Source organism: Struthio camelus, chromosome 29 (genome assembly GCF_040807025.1).
Source record: "Struthio camelus isolate bStrCam1 chromosome 29, bStrCam1.hap1, whole genome shotgun sequence".
In the NCBI taxonomy this organism is placed as follows: domain Eukaryota; kingdom Metazoa; phylum Chordata; class Aves; order Struthioniformes; family Struthionidae; genus Struthio; species Struthio camelus.
In genome coordinates this window covers 301,738-308,825 of record NC_090970.1, presented here as the reverse complement: position 1 = coordinate 308,825, position 7,088 = coordinate 301,738, and positions in this window count along the sequence as shown.

The following is a 7,088-nucleotide window of genomic DNA, read 5'->3' as shown; positions in this document are numbered from 1 at the left end:
TGCACCCCCACCGAGGGGGCCCAGGCGTCCGGGCTGACCCGTCCTGCCCCACACATCCCCATTGCACCCCCACCGAGGGGGCCCAGGCGTCCGGGCTGCCCCGTCCTGCCCCACACATCCCCATTGCACCCCCACCGAGGGGGGGCCCAGGCGTCGGGGCTGGCCCCGTCCTGCCCCACACATCCCCATTGCACCCCCACCGAGGGGGCCCAGGCGTCCGGGCTGGCCCCGTCCTGCCCCACACATCCCCATTGCACCCCCACCGAGGGGGCCCAGGTGTCCGGGCTGACCCGTCCTGCCCCACACATCCCCATTGCACCCCCACCGAGGGGGGCCCAGGCGTCCGGGTTCACCTTGTTGCACCCTATGGCCCCCCCCCACCGAGGGGCCCAGGCGTCCGGGCTGACCCTGCCCCCCCCAGCCCCCGGGGGGCCCAGGCGTCCCCGGGTCGCTCCAGGGGAGCCGGGATTAGGGGGGATCCGGGCGGCCTGGAGGCTGCGGATTAACACAGCCGCCAACGCGGCCCCGGACGCCTGGGCCCCCTGCGCCAACTGCGGGGGCTGTGGGGCAGAGCTGGGGGGGGGGGGGCGGCCCCACCCGGACGCCTGGGTCCTTTTTTGGAGCAGGGGGGGTTGGGAGATGCCTGGGCCCCTTTGAGGGGATTGGGGGGGGGTCCCGGACGCCTGGGCCCCTGCATGGGGTGGGGGGGAAGGACCCGAGCCCGGACGCCTGGGCCCTTTTGGGGGAGTTGGGGGGGGTGGGGTGGAATGGGGGGGTGCCCGGACGCCTGGGCCCCTTTGAGGGGATTGGGGGGGTCCCGGACACCTGGGCCCCTTTGAGGGGATTGGGGGGGTCCGGACGCCTGGGCCCCTTTGAGGGGATTGGGGGGGGTCCCGGACACCTGGGCCCCTGCACGGGGGATGTGGGGGGAGTGGGGGAAGGGTCCGGGCCCGGACGCCTGGGCCCCTTTGAGGGGATTGGGGGGGTCCGGACGCCTGGGCCCCCGTGTTGATGGGGGGAGAAGGGTCCGAGCCTGGACGCCTGGGCCCTTTTGGGGGAGTTGGGGGGGGTGGGGTGGAATGGGGGGATGCCCGGACGCCTGGGCCCCTTTGAGGGGATTGGGGGGGTCCCGGACACCTGGGCCCCTTTGAGGGGATTGGGGGGGTCCCGGACGCCTGGGCCCCTGCATGGGGTGGGGGGGAAGGACCCGAGCCCGGACGCCTGGGCCCTTTTGGGGGGATTGGGGGGGGGTCCCGGACGCCTGGGACCCTGCACGGGGGATGTAGGGGGGGGGGAAGGCTCCGAGCCCGGACGCCTGGGCCCCTTCGAGGGGATTGGGGGGGTCCCGGACACCTGGGCCCCCGTGTTGGTGGGGGGAGAAGGGTCCGAGCCCGGACGCCTGGGCCCCTTTGAGGGGATTGGGGGGGGGAGCCCGGACGCCTGGGCCCTTTTGGGGGAGTTGGGGGGGGTGGGGTGGAATGGGGGGATGCCCGGACGCCTGGGCCCCTTTGAGGGGATTGGGGGGGTCCCGGATGCCTGGGCCCCTTTGAGGGGATTGGGGGGGGTCCCGGACGCCTGGGCCCCTGCATGGGGTGGGGGGGAAGGACCCGAGCCCGGACGCCTGGGCCCCTTTGAGGGGATTGGGGGGGGGGTCCCGGACGCCTGGGCCCCTTTGAGGGGATTGGGGGGGGGTCCCGGACGCCTGGGCCCCTGCATGGGGTGGGGGGGAAGGACCCGAGCCCGGACGCCTGGGCCCTTTTGGGGGGATTGGGGGGGGGTCCCGGACTCCTGGGCCCCTGCATGGGGTGGGGGGGAAGGCTCCGAGCCCGGACGCCTGGGCCCCTGGGCAGCGTCGGGCGGCGCCCGGGGGCGCTGACAGCTCCCGCCCCCCGGCCGGGCTATATCGGGGCGCCGTTATCTGGGGGGCCGGCGGCGCCGTGGGGCCGGCGGGGGGGGGGGGGGCGCTGGCAGCCGCCCCGGACACGGCGGCCACTTTGTCACCGCCGCCACCGACACAAGTGTGCGGAGAGGTGACACATTCCCGCGGGGGGGGAGGGCCGCCGCGACCCATAGCGCAGCCGCCGCGACCCATAGCGCAGCCCTGGGACCCATAGAGGAGCCCTGGGACCCACACGGAGCTGCCGCAACCCATAGCGCAGCCACCGCGACCCATAGCGCAGCCCTGGGACCCATAGCGGAGACCTGGGACCCATAGAGGAGCCCTGGGACCCACACGGAGCTGCCGCGACCCATAGCGCAGCCACCGCGACCCATAGCGCAGCCCTGGGACCCACACGCAGCCCTGGGACCCACACGGAGCCCCGGGACCCACACGCAGCCCTGGGACCCACACGCAGCTGCTGGGACCCACACGCAGCCCTGGGACCCACACGCAGCCCTGGGACCCACACGCAGCCGCTGGGACCCACACGCAGCCCCGGGACCCACACGCAGCCGCTGGGACCCACACGCAGCCCTGGGACCCACACGCAGCCCTGGGACCCACACGCAGCCCCGGGACCCACACGGAGCCCTGGGACCCACACGCAGCCCTGGGACCCACACGCAGCCGCTGGGACCCACATGCAGCCGCTGGGACCCACACGGAGCCCTGGGACCCACACGGAGCCGCTGGGACCCACACGCAGCCCTGGGACCCACACGCAGCCCTGGGACCCACACGCAGCTGCTGGGACCCACACGGAGCTGCTGGGACCCACACGCAGCCCTGGGACCCACACGGAGCCGCTGGGACCCACACGCAGCCCTGGGACCCACACGGAGCTGCTGGGACCCACACGCAGCCCTGGGACCCACACGGAGCCGCTGGGACCCACACGCAGCCCTGGGACCCACACGCAGCCGCTGGGACCCACACGGAGCTGCTGGGACCCACACGGAGCCCTGGGACCCACACGGAGCCGCTGGGACCCACACGCAGCCGCTGGGACCCACACGCAGCCCTGGGACCCACACGGAGCCGCTGGGACCCACACGCAGCTGCTGGGACCCACACGGAGCCCTGGGACCCACACGGAGCCGCTGGGACCCACACGCAGCCGCTGGGACCCACACGCAGCCCTGGGACCCACACGGAGCCCTGGGACCCACACGCAGCCGCTGGGACCCACACGGAGCTGCTGGGACCCACACGGAGCCGCTGGGACCCACACGGAGCCGCTGGGACCCACACGGAGCTGCTGGGACCCACACGGAGCCGCTGGGACCCACACGGAGCTGCTGGGACCCACACGCAGCCCCGGGACCCACACGGAGCCGCTGGGACCCACACGCAGCCGCTGGGACCCACACGGAGCCGCTGGGACCCACACGCAGCCGCTGGGACCCACACGGAGCTGCTGGGACCCACACGGAGCCGCTGGGACCCACACGGAGCCGCTGGGACCCACACGCAGCTGCTGGGACCCACACGGAGCCGCTGGGACCCACACGCAGCTGCTGGGACCCACACGGAGCCGCTGGGACCCACACGCAGCCGCTGGGACCCACACGCAGCCGCTGGGACCCACAGGGAGCTGCTGGGACCCACACGGAGCTGCTGGGACCCACACGCAGCCGCTGGGACCCACACGCAGCCGCTGGGACCCACAGGGAGCTGCTGGGACCCACACGGAGCTGCTGGGACCCACACGCAGCTGCTGGGACCCACACGGAGCCGCTGGGACCCACACGCAGCTGCTGGGACCCACACGGAGCCGCTGGGACCCACACGCAGCCGCTGGGACCCACACGCAGCTGCTGGGACCCACAGGGAGCTGCTGGGACCCACACGGAGCCCTGGGACCCACACGCAGCCGCTGGGACCCACACGGAGCCGCTGGGACCCACACGCAGCCGCTGGGACCCACACGGAGCCGCTGGGACCCACACGCAGCCCTGGGACCCACACGCAGCCGCTGGGACCCACACGGAGCTGCTGAGACCCACACGCAGCCGCTGGGACCCACACGCAGCCGCTGGGACCCACACGGAGCCGCTGGGACCCACACGCAGCCGCTGGGACCCACACGGAGCCGCTGGGACCCACACGCAGCCCTGGGACCCACACGCAGCCGCTGGGACCCACACGGAGCTGCTGGGACCCACACGCAGCCCTGGGACCCACACGCAGCCCTGGGACCCACACGCAGCCGCTGGGACCCACACGGAGCCGCTGGGACCCACACGCAGCCCTAGGACCCACACGCAGCCCTGGGACCCACACGGAGCCCTGGGACCCACACGCAGCCGCTGGGACCCACACGCAGCCCTGGGACCCACACGGAGCTGCTGGGACCCACACGCAGCCCCGGGACCCACACGCAGCCGCTGGGACCCACACGGAGCTGCTGGGACCCACACGCAGCCGCTGGGACCCACACGCAGCCCCGGGACCCACACGGAGCTGCTGGGACCCACACGGAGCTGCTGGGACCCACACGCAGCCGCTGGGACCCACACGCAGCCCTGGGACCCACACGCAGCCGCTGGGACCCACACGCAGCCCTGGGACCCACACGGAGCCGCTGGGACCCACACGCAGCCGCTGGGACCCACACGCAGCCGCTGGGACCCACACGGAGCTGCTGGGACCCACACGGAGCCGCTGGGACCCACACGGAGCCCTGGGACCCACACGGAGCTGCTGGGACCCACACGCAGCCCTGGGACCCACACGCAGCCCTGGGACCCACACGGAGCTGCTGGGACCCACACGCAGCCCTGGGACCCACACGCAGCCCTGGGACCCACACGGAGCTGCTGGGACCCACACGCAGCCGCTGGGACCCACACGCAGCCCTGGGACCCACATGCAGCCCCGGGACCCACACGGAGCCCTGGGACCCACACGCAGCTGCTGGGACCCACACGGAGCTGCTGGGACCCACACGCAGCCGCTGGGACCCACACGCAGCCCTGGGACCCACACGGAGCTGCTGGGACCCACACGCAGCCGCTGGGACCCACACGCAGCCCCGGGACCCACACGCAGCCGCTGGGACCCACACGGAGCTGCTGGGACCCACACGCAGCCGCTGGGACCCACACGGAGCTGCTGGGACCCACACGCAGCCGCTGGGACCCACACGCAGCCGCTGGGACCCACACGGAGCTGCTGGGACCCACACGCAGCCCCGGGACCCACACGGAGCCGCTGGGACCCACACGGAGCCCTGGGACCCACACGGAGCCCTGGGACCCACACGCAGCTGCTGGGACCCACACGCAGCCGCTGGGACCCACACGCAGCTGCTGGGACCCACACGCAGCCCCGGGACCCACACGCAGCCGCTGGGACCCACACGGAGCTGCTGGGACCCACACGCAGCCCCGGGACCCACACGCAGCCGCTGGGACCCACACGCAGCTGCTGGGACCCACACGCAGCCCTGGGACCCACACGCAGCCGCTGGGACCCACACGGAGCTGCTGGGACCCACACGCAGCCCCGGGACCCACACGGAGCTGCTGGGACCCACACGCAGCCGCTGGGACCCACACGCAGCTGCTGGGACCCACACGCAGCCCCGGGACCCACACGCAGCCGCTGGGACCCACACGGAGCTGCTGGGACCCACACGGAGCCGCTGGGACCCACACGCAGCTGCTGGGACCCACACGCAGCCCTGGGACCCACACGGAGCCGCTGGGACCCACACGGAGCCGCTGGGACCCACACGCAGCTGCTGGGACCCACACGGAGCCGCTGGGACCCACACGCAGCCCCGGGACCCACACGGAGCTGCTGGGACCCACACGGAGCCCTGGGACCCACACGCAGCCGCTGGGACCCACACGCAGCCCTGGGACCCACACGGAGCTGCTGGGACCCACACGCAGCCCTGGGACCCACACGGAGCTGCTGGGACCCACACGCAGCCCTGGGACCCACACGGAGCCGCTGGGACCCACACGCAGCCGCTGGGACCCACACGCAGCCCTGGGACCCACACGCAGCCCTGGGACCCACACGCAGCCGCTGGGACCCACACGGAGCCGCTGGGACCCACACGCAGCCGCTGGGACCCACACGCAGCCCTGGGACCCACACGCAGCTGCTGGGACCCACACGCAGCCCTGGGACCCACACGCAGCCCTGGGACCCACACGCAGCCGCTGGGACCCACACGGAGCCGCTGGGACCCACACGCAGCCGCTGGGACCCACACGGAGCTGCTGGGACCCACACGCAGCCCTGGGACCCACACGCAGCCGCTGGGACCCACACGCAGCCCTGGGACCCACACGCAGCCGCTGGGACCCACACGGAGCTGCTGGGACCCACACGCAGCCCTGGGACCCACACGCAGCTGCTGGGACCCACACGCAGCCCTGGGACCCACACGCAGCCGCTGGGACCCACACGGAGCTGCTGGGACCCACACGCAGCCCTGGGACCCACACGCAGCTGCTGGGACCCACACGCAGCCCTGGGACCCACACGGAGCTGCTGGGACCCACACGGAGCCGCTGGGACCCACACGCAGCTGCTGGGACCCACACGCAGCCGCTGGGACCCACACGCAGCCCTGGGACCCACACGGAGCTGCTGGGACCCACACGGAGCCCTGGGACCCACACGCAGCCCTGGGACCCACACGGAGCTGCTGGGACCCACACGCAGCCCTGGGACCCACACGGAGCTGCTGGGACCCACACGCAGCCCCGGGACCCACACGGAGCTGCTGGGACCCACACGGAGCCCTGGGACCCACACGCAGCCGCTGGGACCCACACGCAGCCCTGGGACCCACACGGAGCTGCTGGGACCCACACGCAGCCCTGGGACCCACACGGAGCTGCTGGGACCCACACGGAGCCGCTGGGACCCACACGCAGCTGCTGGGACCCACACGCAGCCCTGGGACCCACACGGAGCTGCTGGGACCCACACGGAGCCCTGGGACCCACACGCAGCCGCTGGGACCCACACGCAGCCCTGGGACCCACACGCAGCTGCTGGGACCCACACGCAGCCCTGGGACCCACACGCAGCCGCTGGGACCCACACGGAGCCCTGGGACCCACACGGAGCTGCTGGGACCCACACGCAGCCCTGGGACCCACACGGAGCCGCTGGGACCCAC